This window comes from Leguminivora glycinivorella, chromosome 14, assembly GCF_023078275.1.
Source record: "Leguminivora glycinivorella isolate SPB_JAAS2020 chromosome 14, LegGlyc_1.1, whole genome shotgun sequence".
Taxonomy (NCBI): domain Eukaryota; kingdom Metazoa; phylum Arthropoda; class Insecta; order Lepidoptera; family Tortricidae; genus Leguminivora; species Leguminivora glycinivorella.
Window position 1 is genome coordinate 8,260,414 of NC_062984.1, and position 18,520 is coordinate 8,278,933.

Here is an 18,520-nt window from a genome sequence, read left to right on the forward strand (position 1 = left end):
GATAGCGCGGAGAAAATGATTTATCTGTTAACTAGACAACATGCGATACTTGTTAGGATAATCTAACATTTTAAGTAGTTTTATCTTCGCGTTCAAAGAAATCGTATCATTTGATAAACATGTTTAAGTATTCAGACGCCACCTATCCAAAATGGCCCTCACCTGGAATATACCCGGAAAGCGCATACCATGCCGCTCTAAATCGACTTGGCATCGCTCGGTTCAGCAAGAGCTCAGGGTGCTAGGCATGGGGTGGAGGAGGTTACCCAAACTGCCCAAGACCGCAGTAAATGGTGAAATATGATTCGAGCCCTACACCCCAGCGGAGGTAACAGAATGAAAAGAAGAAGAAGTATTAAGACGCCAACAATATTCTCTTTAATTTTGTATTTTATATCGTGCTAGAAGACAAGTGTCACTGAGAAAATCAACTTTGATCTACATTTTTATACACAACACATTTAATAGTCACTGGTAGTGATGTGCAAGTTGCGGAAACATTAAAAAAAATCTTAAATTTCATGAAAAATTCACGAAACTTTCACGAAAAATAAAGGGAATTTAAATTTATGAAATGGAAAGTTTCCATCCATACAATTGTCCATACAAAGTATGGAAAGTTTCCGAAGTTTTTCTATGTGAAAATTTCAGAATTTTGGAAATTTTCCGTCGGCACATCAATAGTCGCTGGTTACCAATAATGTCGATGTCGCTTAGGTTCACTAAAAGTGATGCACGAAATGTTGATATCATAGACGATCGGTATAAATGATAATTCGCCCAACTAACTTAGTAGTAAAAATAGTACCAAAATCGGAGTCTGTCAGTTATCGCTTCAAACTCAGTACCAGAAGCATTCTCTTGTCACTCGAACCTCGCAAGTTTCGAAACAAACAGACGAACAAACAAAAACAGAAGTAGAAACCAGTTCCACATCTCAATCTCGACATACCAGCTGTAATAGGTTCCCGGTGACGGATTGTATGAAGTTTTTAAAGCATTTTAAACGATCTGTCAGTTTTGTTTTTATCTTTCCATCAGTGGCATATCTCTGGATGTACGGTTAAGATTTATAACCAGTGTATGCTGAGTATAAATTATAAAAAATATTGAGTGATTTGTACTTTTATTTGTGTATATTATATTTACTCATGTTATCATGTTTTTTTATGGCCGAAATGATTTTTTATAAAATGTGTATGTACGTATTTTACGCGATTTAATGAGATTCAATTGAATTATGATATTATTAATTTGTTATGTAATATAGCGTGAATGAGAGCGTTTAATTTTACACTCTTATGAGATTAAAGTAAGCAAAAAGAGCAGAATTTGAAATAAATTAAAATTAAAATAGTATGGAGACCAGAGTCCTTTGAGTCTTCTACAATATAGTACTTAGTAACCCATGGGTTCCCAAACTATGTATTTTCAAGCACGCCTTTGGCGTTTAAAATGAAAATGCCCACGGCCCTCCCATTCGCAACTATTAATTAGGTTGGTATGTGTGATGTGTGCACTTGTCCTTCGGTCCGGCGCCCTCTTCATACTCATACTCATACTGATACTCATACTCATACCATGAAATGTATGAAGTACGTATGAAAAACACTGCAGTAGCCAGTGTGTAGCTCTGCAATAGCTCCTCGTACAGCACCAACCTAAGATCGGTATTGTCAATACAGATTAAGTTTCTCCGCGAGAATGAGTCAATGCATTCTTGGTCTTAGTATTCATACGACACGATTCACCTGAAGCGATCGCGTAGACAAGATGCTGTTTTCTGAAGTGCATCGTAGTTATCTGTCTCTGTGGCACTAATATGTAGGAGCGATACTGAAAATTAAGAACAATTATCTAACTTTTATATAAATATATAGGTCAATAGACTACGAAAAGCGCTGCTCTTTCTCTCTGTTTTACATATCTCGAACATTTGAGCTGATCATACTTACGGAACGAAAAAAAAACAATTAAGCACTGTCTTATTTTAAAAATCTACTGAAAGTCTTGAGTTGAAAGAATACGATAATATTTATTTTCACCGTCAAGTATCAATAAAAGCATGAAATTGACCAATCTATTCGAATTATAGCCGAATCATCGCTAAATATGAGTCACTGAGAGAAAACTTACAACCATATCGCTTTAACGTCTTGAACAGTTTGTCTAGTATTTAATTGGTTACTTTAAAGCGACAAGGTTACAATTAAAAATACAACTTTGTAAATCTTATGTTATTATAATAAGGGTGTTTATAGTAAGTTATTCTTATAAACTAAGGTAGCTACTGTAGCTAGAAAGATATGAATACAGCCAAAGTGCAATAAATAAGTATACACGACTTTAACGTACAGACAATAGGGTCTTTAATTTACTTTTAGAACTTTGGTTGTATACATATTTTTGTTGCTGACTGTACAGCACTTCGATGGAAAATGAGTTGTTTAATAAATTGTTTGTAAAGGTCATTGAACTCTGTAGCCACAATCGAAACTGTTAGTAACGATTGAAAGTGAATCTGTAATGGAATTTATTTGATTACGTTAGGCAATCTGAGGTCTACACTCTACATTCTTTGCTTGTTCTGTAATAGGCGTTTTCACACATGGTTAGGTTGAATCTGTCAGGCGTGTTATTTCAACAGCACCGATTCTGGTAAATATGTCGGCGGCAGGTGCGCCGCGGGCGGGTGGTCTACTGGTAAAGACGTTAGCCGCGTAAGCGGGTTCGATTCCCGGCTCGGCCACCAGTGGGCCTTGCCGTTTTTCTTTCGTGTATGATATCTATTTCAATTTATAAACATGTATATTGTTTTAACATGATTATTGTCAAAACGTTACCTACAACCAAAACTTTACGATCGCCCGATTGTTAGCTTTTGTATCTTCTACCTTTACTTTTTAAACATTTCAAAGAAACTGTTGCTGTCCTTTAATGTCAACTGACGATAGGTTCTGTGAATTTGTTAAAGTTACCATTTTTGATAAAAATAAAAGGGGCATTTTTATGCAGATTGTATGATTACTCAGATATCCTCATTAAAATGGTAATTAAAGCAGAATAAGCAGATAGCTAACGAACCACATGGTTTCCAAGAAAATTGAGTTAATAAAAAAAACTTTTGCAAAATGTATACATATTATATGGATAAAAGAATAATATTTTTCAGTACAGATGGTGTTTTTTTTCGCACTAGTACATTGGTTCATTATGTATGTCAGGTCGAAACTTCGGATGGCCATCTGTACTGAAAAACGTCGTACGATACACGTGCAGAAAGGAAATTCGTACTTCCTTTTTCACGCAATTGTATCGTAATGTACTATTATATTAAGTATAGGAAACTAGCCTATTAACTACAACCAAACAGCTAGCGGATATCACAGCTACCGGACCTATAGTTATCCATCTCACTAACACACTTGTTATCCAAAGATGTTTTACGAGAGCTATCGGCTTTATCGCAATAACGGTCAGAATGGTCATAACTCCCGCTTCTGCTTGTTAATGCTACTTGTATCATTCCAGAGATCGGACAACGGGGCGTCATTCTAACATAAAGTTTATTATCCCGAAAACGTTATACAAATGATGCCCACCTGTCCGATCTCTTATTGCACAGGCACAGGTTGTTATTGAGGCATGACCATACATTTAACAGATTGTAGGTACTACTGTACCTTTAGTGTAAATTTCATTGAGAAATGTGACGTGATGTTAATGTTTTAATAAGGCTAGTTTTGTGTGAGATCTCGAACAGCCGAGATGTTTTGAAAATACAGCTCCATCATCACCTTTCGCTTGATTGAGATTTAGGTACTTATTAAAAATAAATAAATTGATTTTCAATAAAGTTTAAGTTACAGAGGTCTTAGATTGACTGTGTCTCAAATACAGAGGTAAATTCCTACAAAATTCTAAACAAAAAATTTGTGGTTGTAATTTTTAAAATGTAGTGTCAGTAATAGAGGTAAAATACACACTGTCTCACTAATAGAGGTAAATGTGACCCTCACTAAGATGTGCCAACAAAACAGGAATTTGATGTTACTTATACTCATTTTCAGAAATGTTGCCGCTTGTAAAAAATACTCATTTTCAGAATTGTATCTAAGTCGCAACAGCTGGTAACTTATTTATTTTCTGGTTTGTCTTTATTCATCTCGAGCCTCACTAAGATGTGCCAACAAAACAGGAATTTGATGTTACTTTTCACACGAATCTATTAACATCGCTCCATACAAGACCAAGAAAAATTCTACGAAAACCAATATCTAGCTTATCTAAAGTATTTTATAATCACCTGTACCATTCGATTCATGCGATAACCTTTAATATTTAAGAAATTCTTCATCCCTTTGTGGCGAGCACAAAATTATTCTGTCCATGTTAGGATCCCAACTATGATTACAGACCAGATGCTATTAGGAATCATTACCTGGGGAAAGAATCTGGTAAGGGATGTTATAGCCGCTTACCGCGAACAAGTGAATGCCGGTTAAAATTTGCCTAAGGGTACAATACCCTTTAAACCATCTGCTGTATACAGTGTAACATTAGGTCGTAGTGTATGACGTGGCAGAATGTCTACTCTTACTATGTAAAATAGAAGTATTGTTTTCAACTTTATCATCGTTGCCGTCAGTCGTCCAAACAACGGAGGCTAGATGTCGCGTATGTAGCAATCGAAACTTCGAAGATTCGGCTTTAAAAAAAATTATAACTAGTTTCTAAAAATATTATTAGTTACTCTCGGTTTCATTTATATTATTCATTTAAAGCTTAAAATTAATAATTGTGCTGATATCATGACTTCGTTTCCAAGGATTAGTACTTACACTCCTTACCTTCTGTGTAAAAAGTTCACTATACGCTGGTTAGCCTAACAACCCTCACTCGCGCTCAAGCTTTTAATAGAAAATATGGCCAGGAAACGGCAAAAGGAACATGTACACGGTTCTTAGAAATAGCGTCAACAAATACTCCTTTAGGCGAAGCCTTCAGCTTTTAAAATTAAAAAGTGTCCTATAACTCTCGCATTTTCAAACCTGTTGGAGTGGTTGTGTTTAAAAAGGTTATTTTTTATTTTTTAGACGCGTACTTAAATACGAAAACATTATGTGTGAAGTATTGATCAGATGGCAGTCGCTTCCGTAGAACTAGTGCCTTCGCCAAATCTTGGGATCAGTTGTCAAAGCGGACCCCAGGCTCTCATGAGCTGTGACAAATGCCGGCATAACGCAAAAGAGGATGATGACCCTATTTCGGAAGGCAGAGGCTAACGATAATACATTTTTTTATAGTTCCAGCAGTTCGAATCGTATTTTTCATTACCTTTTAATGTAATTATTAATTCAATGCATACTTATGGTAATAAATAGTTGATCCTGCGTGATAAGTTTTGTAGTTACAGACCGGTTAACATTTTGGCAAATTATGCGGATCACTTAACCTTTATGTAAATCAAACAACAACGATAACGGGCCTCAATCCATAGAGAACTGTTATTTCAAAGAAGAGGCGTTCAGATTCATTTACAAATTAATTAAAAATTAGGTTAACAAAACTATTTCATATTTGGACTCTTAGTAGTATACCAAATATATCATAAGAATATTAATGAAACTCAAATTGTATGTCCTACATATTTTAGTTAACTACTAAAAGAGTATTTTCAGAATTTGGGTCCCCCCAATTAGCAAAAGTTGTTAACAAAAATTAACTCGCTGTCAGTTTTGTGACGACAATTAAGCATAAAATCTGTCTAAAATTTACTTTTTTCACATTCTGAATGTAGATTGGCGCTTAAAGTTTATGTAATTAACACAAAAACAATATTCTTATTGAAATTTCATGCTTAATTATCGTCACAAAACTGACAGTGTGTTTATTTTTGTTAACAATTTACGCTAATTCTGGGTCCCAAATTCTGAGAATGCCCAAAAATACCTATCAATAAGGTTTATTTCAATTTATTAAAAAGATATTACGAATTGTGTCTTCAATGCATAAGCAGGATGAACTGACGCATAAAATAACAATGAATCTTGATCAAATAAAAAAACTTGTGGCAATAAAACTGTCATTAAACGATTAAAAATCAACTTCAGCTTGTCTTTCACTAAGAATAGTTTGGTATCTCATCATTCTCGTCGAAATGTCAGCGCGTCTACTTCTGACGCCCTAACCACAGGCCAAAACGACAGGCAGATCGCTTACAGGAATCAATTTCTTTAAATAATATTCATTTACTTAAAGTATATGTAATGATTATGTACGTTTACTTAAAGAGCTTTCGAGCGTTGATGTCGATTCTGTATAATTTCAAGGTATATGACGCCTACAGACCAGTATTAAAAATTGTTGTTACGTCCCGTCCGTCATCTTCTGCAATTTCTTTTATATTTTTTACTGTCGTCTTTTTTATGAGGTACAGCGGGGCAAAGCTCGACTGGGGGGCCAATGTAACTAGTCCATTTTTCACATGTTTTACAATGCTTGCATTATTAAATAGAGTGTCCACCGGTTACATATGGTAGGCGTGTTCAGTGGATACATGTAGAACTCAACATCATAGTGTAATAATGGAAAAATTGATCAGCTCTCCTCCACGGGACAGGCATTGCCTAGTGTGGAGGTCAGCAAAATTGTAAACTTGTGTGTTCATTTGAAATAAACAATTTTTTTTTTAGTTACAATTGCCCCCCAGTCGAGATTTGACCCGCTGTACCTTACTTGGACAAGTGGACATCAAATAGTTCGTTTTCTTCCTCACCTTTGTTTTCTACATTAATTCGATGAATGTAATATTTCATGTGATCTCAAGGTTTATTTTATAGAAATGTTACCTTTATTACTTACTTGACAGTAACTAAATTCCTAACCACTATTAAAAATACCTAGATGCGTAATGAAATGAAGCATAAATACAAGTTCTAAACGACACCTTTGAATATGCGTGAGATTAAAACGCATACAGTAAAGTACAGACTATATTATATACATCTCAATCCTGTTTCGCACGTTATGACGTAGTAAAATCCACCTATAAACCTCACTTATAATGTGGTGACTGTGAGTTGTCACCAATCTGACACCATCGAATTTACGACCAAAGCTGTAAGACTAGACTTTATGGAAATAAGAACATTTTTCGCTTAGAATAATTTATGTAGCAATTAAATGCTAAATTATTGCAGAATATGCCAGCCTGGGGTAGTACCCACGGTGTTTATCTATTCAGCGGGTGATGAGTGTCTTTCTAGATTCTAGATCGAGCCATATTTGTGCTTGAACTAGGGACTTGTTGGTGTTTGAATAAAATTTCCTCTCGATTTTCATCCATTAGGACCTCGTAAGTCTCAGCGTACTTGTGCGTTTAGGTATCTTAATATAAATAATTATAATTTCTTTTCACTCTTATACAAATAAAAGAAAGTTCAAGATTCAAAATTGAAAAAATAGGCCTCTGTTTTACGCGCATAAATGTGTTCAATAGGCTAACTTCAACTGAGGCTATATTGTAATTTTATTGTAAAATCAGTAATCGCAATAAAATACTTAATTTTGTTTCGGCACTACACTAGAGTAAGGTTAGTATTTTAGTTGTCCCCTGATTCCAATTAACCAACAAGTATTCCATTGAGCCGTTTCAACTCAATGTAATTGATGTAATCAAAATAGCTCTGTCCGTGACTTCATTTGCGTTTATTTACAAAGTAACTTTTCGTGGTAGTTTAGAAGGTATTTACAAAAAAAGGAAACATAAAATATATGTACGAAAAGTAACAAATAAGTATTAAATTCAAAACTATTAAGTAAGTAAGTAAATATTCTTTATTGGACCACAAAGATAACAGATTACAAATAGCAGACATTAAACATATAGGTAGCAACAGGCGGTCTTATCACTGTAAGCGATCTCTACCAGACAACATTAGGGTATAGCAGGAAATAAAGAATAGACATTTTGAAAATTGTAGTGCAAGAAATAATTAAAGGAATAGGAAAGTTACACATACACTAAGCAGTACTGTATGTTACAGTACATTTACAATTTAAATAATTACATACACCAATAGTAAAAATAAAATATAAAAATAAAATATCATATACACAAACATACACATATAAGTATTAATACATACACAAATGCATACACACATACATAACATAATATACACAGCAGCAAATTAAAGCGGAGATAATAATGATTCTTTAGTGAAGTTTTGAAGCTTTCACGTAGCCGACATTGAATTCTATTGCGCCGCGCGAAGGTCGTCACCAGTGAATGGGCCGCGAACTCGCGGCCCCCGGCATGTACTTGTAGCGCGGCGATAGATTCGCGGAGTGAGCCGCCCCTGCTTTCACGTGATTTTACACACTTAATCTCTAACGGCAGGCCGTTCCACAGCCAAATCGCTCGAAACGTGAAGGAGTCATTGTAAAACTTTGTAGAGGATTAATTACACTTCTTGTACCTAATTAATGACAATATAAACTAAAACAAGAAGTCACTTGTTCAAATTGCGTAGCAAACGATCAATTATCCACAGTAAGTCAGCATCGTTGCAATAACATCAATCTTCTCCGATCTCCAGAAGGTGTTTAATGGGCCCAACACATGATTGCGAAGCCACCTATACTTTTTCAACCAATTACAATATATAACGCCCTTAAAAGGGATCTCCAGACGATCGGGGCGGGTAAAAAATTGCGGCGTCCACACAATCTTCGCTATCAAGGCATTCTACATAAATTTGCCGGGAGTGTTTCTTTTGGTGATACAAGTCTTTGGGATTTTTGCAATGATCATTTATTTTTACCAATTTAATTCGAATAAATCGACGTAGGTTATTAATGCATAATTATCTATTTTAAATTGATTTATAAAGTTGCCTATCTTAGGTATATTTCTTTGGGGGCAAACATTTGATTCATCTATCTCTGTAAAACGTGGACTTTAAGCTTTATATGCTTTTCAAGCAGACTTTATTAACTCTCAGTTTCGTTTCTTCTTGATCGATATTACATTGTATTAAATATGTTTTGTTGAGAAATTCATTTTTCGAATAGAAATAATACTAACTAAATTGATTAAATGGAAAGAAAAAATCCACTTAGAGTTAAAAAAAATCAAACGTTCTCGAACTTGTTAACGCCTTAAGGCCTAATTTGCACTTAGCAGATACTTGACTATAATTCTAAGTATTCTAACGCATCCTGCCATAGATATTCACAATTATTTACTAGCACACTACGTGGGACAAACCAGTGTCATAATTATGTGATCTCATATTTTCCTAAGTCAAGGATTCTGACCCAAAATCGAACAAACGAAACCCTTAGTTTGGTCATATCTGTCTGTCTATCGACGATTCGAAGCAAATAAAGGATAAACATAATAAAAACTGGTACTATGTAGGTAAATACTTTCCAAGATTTTCTTTACATTATCGATTGAAACTTTCGTTCTGTTATTGTTCCAAATTAGATTTGATTCTGTCCTATCCAACTAAAGTCGAGAAAATATTAAACTCAACTAGTATAAAGACAATTCCCATAAATTCATAGTTGACATGTACAGGACAAACTAAAAAGAGCCGTTCAAACTTTGCATAGTGACTTGAGGTCATAATAAACAACTTTTTTCTACTCGTCGACTTTAATCTGTCAATTAGGACACCATAGACTAAACTATAAGTGCTGACTTTTCAGTGTTGGATAGTCTTTGACACTTATTCAACTATAATATTTCATTACACTTCACTTTAGTTAACTGAAAAAAATTCAAAAATAGTTCATACAAGTTCTATACTAATTTGCGATACCTGGCAAATTTTTCTGCATCTGAAACACATTTTTTTTTATCTATCGCGTTTTCGATCAGAGACGGTTAGTACAAACAATTGGTTGCCAAGTAATTCGATGTTGATACAACGGTGAACGACGCCATTAACATTAATTTAACTTGAATAATGATATTTTTCGTCCATTGATGATGAAGATGATGACTCATAGAAAAAGTATTGTATACAATAATGACTGTTATTATGCCGCTCATTTCTATGGAAAAGCCAAATTTTTTTCGCGATTTCAGCATTGGTTCTACGATAAAAGTTGTTCATTATGACCTCAAAAGTCACTATGCAAAGTTTGAACGGTCCTTTTTATTTCACCGTGTACAAGAACGATTTAATACTGGACTGACAAATAAATAAATATTATAGGACATTCTTACGCAGATTGACTGAGGCCCACGGTAAGCTCAAGAAGGCTTGTGTTGTGGGTACTCAGAAAACGATATATATAATATATAAATACATACTTATATACATAGAAAACATCCATGACTCAGGAACAAATATCTGTGCTCATCACACAAATAAATGCCCTTACCGGGATTCGAACCCGGGACCGCGGCGTAGCAGGCAGGCTCACTACCGACTGCGCCAGACCGGTCGTCAAAGCCCAAACAAAAAAGCGTACCCCTGAAATGTATGGGCATTTTAGGCTTAAAACTAGACGGCGCTGTTCGCAGCCTGGAAGGAAGTGGCCAAAATCATATCCCCAAATATTTTTGCGAGTGTTTATGTTTTATAAGAACAAATGACATATTTAAACTCATGACATCACGTCCACATTTTGAAAAATGAATTTGTAGGAATCATCAGTGTAGTTATGATAGTATTTAATGGGCGGCGCTAAAAAGTCGAGGTACGATTCTTAGTATGAAGTATGTAAATCCTATATAAATAATCCTTGTCGTGTATTTCAGGGTATTCTTATACTGGTTCTACAGACTCCGACTGACAGTTAATAAGCTAAATGTGTACGTTCAAGAATGATGCAATTTCACTGGCATTTGTTTTGTTGTGGGTGGTCTAACGAGCCTTTATTTGCGAACATGCTATATTTTATTACATATAGCATAGAGCGAAAGATTGGCTGAACAGTCAACAGTAAAAACTGTTGACAGAACAATGTTGTAAAATAGACTCAATTATTTTATTTTTACTTGGGTTTAGCTTCTGTTTACCACTTATATGATTTTTAGATATGTAACCTCACAGGGAAGACGATGAGCGTCGATATCCAAGTGATAAGAGCGTTTAACTAAATCGATTAAAAAAAATATATGGAATCCGTTCACGAGAAGAGACGAAAAAGACTATATCTAATGAACAGTATTTTCTAATTTTTCTAGTTTTAATAATGGGTAATATAATACTGCTATAATAAGAAATATTTAAATATATCTATAATAATTATTTGTAATTTTATATTTGTTTAAATTAAAAACAATATTATGTCCATTAGCTTGTTCAGAACCTCCAAATAATTAGGTACATACGTTAAAAAATGCACTTACAATATCCGAAATTACATAACAGGCTTCTTCAAGTCACTAGAGTAAAAATAATAGACTCTGTATCTGGAATGCGGTGATGCATCGAGATAACTCGCATCGTTCATTTTCACCAGACCTCGTTTGACACGATCATAAATAAAAAAGTTAACTTTGTTTTTGATTGCTTGTCGACCATATTTTGGTCTATGACTTGTCGAGAGTGCCAACGTAACGAGGCTAAAATGCGTTCATGAATCATACTTATCAAATTTTAAATAAGTCTAATAAGCTGTTTAAATAAAATGGTGATGTTTTTTTTATTAAAGCTACGTTAATAAATAAGCATTTAGGTTTACATTTTTGACTGAATAGGCTAAATATCAATAGGAAATTTGTTGTTAATTTGCAATAAAAAAAACTTTAAATTCGATGAAACTAATTTTGACGCAAATGAAATGGTACTCTGTGGGTGCTCCCACATTGGCTGTTATAAAAGTTATTTGTTATAGGTGTGACAGGGACAGCGTAATGTCAATGCCATGATTAAGGCGAAGAAATCTATTTATATTTATGAACTCGACTGTACACGTCAAAAAGGCACCAGTAATGATCATGCAAGAGATTAATGAGAGGGTGGCAAAATGTTTATTTTATACGTGTTGTCGGATATAAATTAAAAAAAATAAAACCTTTTACACAAACATCAGCAGTCCACGTCGGTAGCTCTTTTATTTTCTTGTAACGTTGTGTAAACACCTGCCCCTGTCATTCAATATAGAATCTTTATTTATATCTTTCATTTATCGAGGCAAGATTTATTTTTTAATTTTGTTACGATTCATTTTATATGGATGAATTTATTTTGCTGAGTTGACAGTAGGTTAACGTACTATATGTGGGTATAAAAATAATCAAGCTCTTTCTAGGGTTTTGTACCCAAAAGGTACGTTTCTTTTCGTCCGTCCGTCTGTCACATTGCTATTTAATAGAAACTGAATTGATAAGCATTAAAATTTAGTAATTCGTCAAATAACTGCAACTACATATGTAGATATATTTTTTAATAATAAAATCGTTAGGTTAATTTGTCAAATTATGTTTGGAATCAATTAAAGTTAAGTTCTGACAATCAATCCGAAAAACTTTTTGACTGTTTCTAAAAATATTTAAATACATTAATTTATAAAAAATATTAAAACATGAACATTTTTAATTTGAAAGAAAAATAAAATAATAACCTTCAACTACTTAACCTTCATCCTCAATAAAAAATATCAACTTTATTATCAACGGCCATCCTCAAGTTAAATGCCAATAAAAATGTCCTAAGTTATCTCGGTCTATAAATCAAGTATTAAAGTAGGTTAACTTTATATAGAAATATCTCAAATACTATTGGCATAAAAGCCTAGACTTACAATTTGCATAGAAGTCGTATAATAAAGTCGGCGTCAAAAACAATCACATAAATTTCTTTTTTTTTCAAGTGCAAGTGTATCGTATCCAAGTTTACGTCGCTCATAGATTACTTCGCTTAGACTCCGTATTATGAAACGAAAGAACGAGATCGAAGATTATCTTCGTCAGCGTGTCTTAAACAATATATAAATATTTAGGACACATTGTCGAATATTATACCTCTATAATTTATAGTGACTGTTGACCGTATTTAATATAACATAAAATCGCAGTTTTAAACAATCTGCCGATATTCCTATTCTTGTATGTTACTACAACATACACTTCATTCTAAATATAACAGATCATAATCTCTCATACAAATAGAAATGCCCTTATCGGGAATCGGACTTATGACCAACAGTTCACTATGTCACTGATATTATTTACTATTAAGGCCTAAACAATAAGTTTACACTGTTTTCCGTCAATAAGTCATTCAAATCGTGAATGAACAAAAAATACATTCTACAATGTTTACCTTTTTTCTAATTCTTCAAAAAAGAAAAAAATTAAAGTTTTTTCTCCACCGTCCGCAACACGGCTACGCTTCATCTACCGGCCAGACACTCTACAACGCCACTTGATCCGCCGGTAGGCGAAGGCCGTACTAAGGCCGGTCGTTGACTGCGCTATTTTTACGCCTGGCAACCTGCTGCTCAGAGCATCGCGGCTCAGAGGCGGCGGGGGCGTGGCTAGGGCTTAATTGAAGCTTGATTGACTAACTCGATCGTGCTGTCATCTGTTACGGTTTGTTCTTTGGGTGTTTGTTTAAGTTATTACAAATTACTTTTTATATACCTTATACTCCGATACTCAAAAACATACAGTTGTTGTTTAAAAAACAGTTTTAAATAGGTCTAATTATTTTTAATATTGTATTATGATCTCTTAATTTAATTCAAAAATTTAAAGTTTAATTATTGTATAATGTGTGTAATGTATCTGTGCATTTACGAAATAAATGAATATGAATATGAAATACACTTACTCAAAAATTGTACTAACTCTGAGGTAGTAGTGTTGTTGATAGAGATTTTTTTGTTTAAATATTGAATTTTGTAAATATTTGTTAGTAATTCGCTTATATTATAATAATAAATGCCCCTGTACTGTACATTGAAAACAAAGTGGGTTTCCGTCATTATTCGTTGCCATTCTTGTAGAAAACTCTTGCATATTCAATTTTTTTAGAGATAAAAAGTTTTTTGGTAAAAGTTATAACTTATATTTTGAACAGTAAAATCGATGTTTTATAAATTAGAACCCTCCTTAGAACTTTCTAATGGGTTGGCAACGCGCATGTGACACTCCTACAGTGCAGGCGTCCATAAGGCTTATTTGCCACCGACGTAGTATTAAAAAAAAAACACTTTTGTAAGGCTTTATTCCAAGTGTCATAGTAATACATTTTAAATACATCCAGCATTTCATCTTGATCCATGATTATTAATTAGCATCTGTAACACGTTACTCTATGCGTCTGAATGATGATACGTATGATCAGCCAGTGATCGAGCAGCGTCGGCGCCTCACTCTTACCATAACTGTTCTCATTGCTTACAGAGTCTGGGCACACCTCGGACTGGCGATCAAATATATGAAAGAGGCGCGTTCCTAGCACACAGTCTAAGCTCGTGTAGGTGAACGCGTACTATGCTTGTATGAGTGAAATATGACAGGTCAACTGTTCGAGTTTTTGACAGGCGGTAACTAAGGTAACCGAGAGGGGGTGGGCGGCACTTTAAGCGGGGAGCGGGAGTGGCCATACTGTACTGTGGTACTCGGGTTTATTTTCAAATTTCAATAGCCTCTTTTAGTTTAGTGTCCCACTGCTGGGCAGAGGCCTCCCCGTTTTTTTGCGTTCGACCCCTGTTGTAGGCGTTTTCCCACTATTTTGGGCAAAATGCGCCCAGGGTACGTAGCCGAATGGCACAAACGCTCCCGAAACGAGACGCTCGTAGATATCTATCTCTATCGCTCTTGCGTATTGGCGCGACAGAGCCAGACTACCTTTCGCGGCGTTTCGTTTTCGTTTCGCGTGCCCAACCTGCCCCATTTATGGTGTCTAGCGGGTCCCAGTCAAGGAAATTTACGTCACCTAAATTAATTTTAAAGAAAATTCATTGAAATACACTAATTGTCGTTCTTCGTCACAGCGAGTGAAGGCTACTTTCCCTTCGGTAATATTTTATTTATTTATTTATTATAAATGGGCTTACTCTTGACCACAGACTAGCCAAAGGCAAAGACGTGGCCTACGATGGAGTGAGCTCGCCCAGAAGATGCCTGTTCACTCTTGATTTGAAGGTTGCCGGGTTATATGAGCTCGGAAAAATAGCCGCCGGCAAGGAATTCCACTCCTTAATATATTATTATATAACTATTGACGTTTGTACATAGATGACGCTGATTGTAAAAATCTAATTCTTGTTGTAAAAAGCAAAATTCCACTGCGATATCTACAAATTTTAATTAAGAAGTCTACGGTAAAAGCCTGTCTGAGCCAAATATTTTTGAAGCGATGGGAACTGGGATGGGCGTCTGAGCAATTATTTGCTTATAATAATAGTAGGCTTGATATTGAGATTAAATATGCAATTACCAAGCTATTGTTTAATGTATACTACTCTCTTATATTTATTATATTATTTCTTGCGATATGACTCTATAGCGATAAGTGGAATATTTATTGTTATTGGATTAAATTGCTATTTTTTGATATTGGAGGAGTCTCGTATCCATACTAATATTGTAAATGGAAAAGTGTGTGTCTGTTTGTTTGTCCGTCTTTCACGGCAAAATGGAGCGACGAATTGACGTGATTTTTTAAGTGAAGATAATTGAGGGGATGGAGAGTGACATAGGCTACTTTTTGTCTCTTTCTAACGCGAGCGAAGCCACGGGCAAAAGTTTTTTTTTTTTTTTTTAATAGCCTATAGTGTGTCCCACTGCTGGGCAAAGGCCTCTCCTGTTTTCCGCCACTCGTCACGGCTCCGTGCATGCTCTCGCCAGCCGCCACAAAATGAGTCCAGGTCTTTCCGCTATCTCATCTTTGGTCTACCTCGGCCTCTGGTAATTTGTGGCACCCATTCGGTCGCTACCTTGGCTCATCTCTCCGGATCAAAAGCTAGTCTTTTATAATTTATAATTAAACACATTTATCTATAAATGTGATTTTTAACTTACAATTATTTATTGATTTTCTTTTCTATCCTTTCTTTTAAATTGTTAAGGGTCACCTTGGGGACCTTGGGTCACAATTGAAATACATAAGGTCAATACGTACCTTTTTACTCATTGTCACAGGTGTATGCCCGTGTGGTGACGGGTTAAGAATTTTACCACCCCCTTTCTTCCTTGGGTGTCATAGAAGGCGACTGTGGATTTGGGGTAAATTGTGGCGTAGGCGAGAGGCTGGCAACCTGTCACTGCAATGATGTCATAGTTTCGTTTTCTTTCAACCCCTTATTTGCCAAGAGTGGCACTGTAACTTTAGCAGTTGCATGTGCTCTGCCTACCCCTTTATGGGCTATAGGCGTGATTGTATGTATGTATGTATGTCACAGGTGTTTTTTCGAGTTCATAATTTTGCTACTTGCTACTCACGATTAGTTGTAAATGTAAGAACTTTCGATAAACACCGATCATTGGTTTGGACAGGTCAAATGAGAAGGTCAGACACACTTATCCTTATGACACACTTACCCATATTGACCTCAATAAAAAGTATTTAATGTCACCAAACAAGTTACCTTCATCAATTTATAACTTTTTTATACATATTATGACGATTTATTTAACATTAGTAATAATATAATGTGATAAGCGCTGGTGGCCCAGCAGTAACAGCGTGCGACTTTCAATCCGGAGGTTGCGGGTTCGAACCCCGGCTCGTACCAATGAGTTTTTCGAAACTTATGCGCGAAATGTCATTTGATATTTCCCAGTCGTTTCTCGGTGAAGGAAAACATCGTGAGGAAACCGGACTAATTCCAATAAGACCTGGGATTAGTTGTCAAATCGGATCCAGGCTCCCATGAGCCGTGGCAAATGCCGGGATAACGTAAGGAGGATGATGATTAATGAATAATAGAATGTGATAAGTACATTACATATTATCTAACATTTACAAACAAGCGGTAAAACAGTAACCTTCATTCTTTATAACCAGTAGGTTGGCGATGTCGGGATAAAATAACAATAAGAAAAACTTGTTTCACCCATGTAATAATGTGGCTTACATATGATACCCGCCACAGACCCTCACAGTTTAAATTTATATTTATATGGGAACGTGAGATACCAAGCCGTTACAATTCTTGAGGCTTCTACCATGAGATTTCGACGTTTTAAAAACCTAACTCAATAGATAAACGTCATGGAAAAAGTATGTAATTTATGGTAGTAGTGAATAACCGTCTGGGGGCGCTGTTCGCTTTCTCAAGGACGTTAATATCATTTTCAATGAAATTTACCGTCATTTACGCTATTGAGTAACGTCAGGGGTTAAAACTGCTGGTGACCAAGCGGTAAGAACGTGCGACTTTCAATACGGAGGTCGCGGGTTCGAAACCCGGCTAGTACCAATGAGTTTTTCGGAACATGTGCGAAATGTCATTTGATATTTGCCAGTCGCTTTTCGGTGAAAAAAATCATCGCGAGGAAACCGGACTAATCCCAATAAGGCCTAGTTACCCTTCGGGTTGGAAGGTCCGATCATCCGATGGCAGTCGCTTTCGAAAAACTAGTGTCTACGCCAAATCTTGGGATTAGTTGTCAAAGTGTACGCCAGGGGTCGAACTTTCTCCCGATCGGGCGATTCCGGTAACGTTTGGGTCGCATACACTATGTAAAATATATTAGGGTTTGGGTTTGGTACAATTTGTCGTCTATTTGCGTGCCACCGAGTAGGTAACTAATTACTTACACGATTTTTGACAATTCTAAATAGGCGAAAGGGATAGTGCTATACATTGTAAAGGGACAACAAAGCGACCCTTACTGCTGTCAAACTTCGGTTTGGTGGAAAATGTTTTTTTTTTTCAGTAAGTTCTTTATTCTGTGGTAAAGTATATTAAATTCGTCACATACTCAAGGTAGAGGCACTATAGTAATCTTGCTTAAAAGGTGATTCAAGATCTACTTTATTAAGTTGTTGTAAACCTTAACGGGCTGTATAATTACGGTTCATTGAAAAAAAGATATAATAAATAGTTTCATTAATTACTAACTATACCGTTGGACTTATGAATAAAATGTGGATTAATTGCTGCTTTTGAACCACATTGTTTTAGTTTACTCATTGTTGGGGACATTGTTTTGTCAAACTTTTAAGATAAAATTACGATGGGTAAGCCTTTAAAGTACCTACTTGGTCTTAAAATTTGGAATCTGTGAAGTGAAGTTAAATAATATTATTATGATATGTTTTTTAACATACTAGAAAATCTATTTTGGTATTAATTGTCAAAGCGGACTCACTTCCATAAATGGGGGGTGGAAGATTGTAAGGAGAATTCCGCCATTTTTTTAGTTTAACGCGAGCGAAGCCGCGGGATAAAGCTAGCAGTAAATATCAGTAAATATTTCTAAAAGACACAAATTACAACTGACAATCAGTATACACCTACATGCATGAATGGCACCCAACGCCTTGCAGTCACGGAAACGCACAACACAATTGAATTGCACGTCTCTCTTTAATTG

The 18,520-nt window shown here is 35.4% G+C and overlaps 1 protein-coding gene across 2 annotated transcripts in view; it reads left to right on the plus strand.

Annotated features, from left to right (window-relative positions):
- Positions 1 to 18,520, plus strand: part of LOC125233303 — a 214,584-nt gene that overhangs the window by 98,596 nt on the left and 97,468 nt on the right. The gene's annotated exons all lie outside the window — the stretch shown is intronic.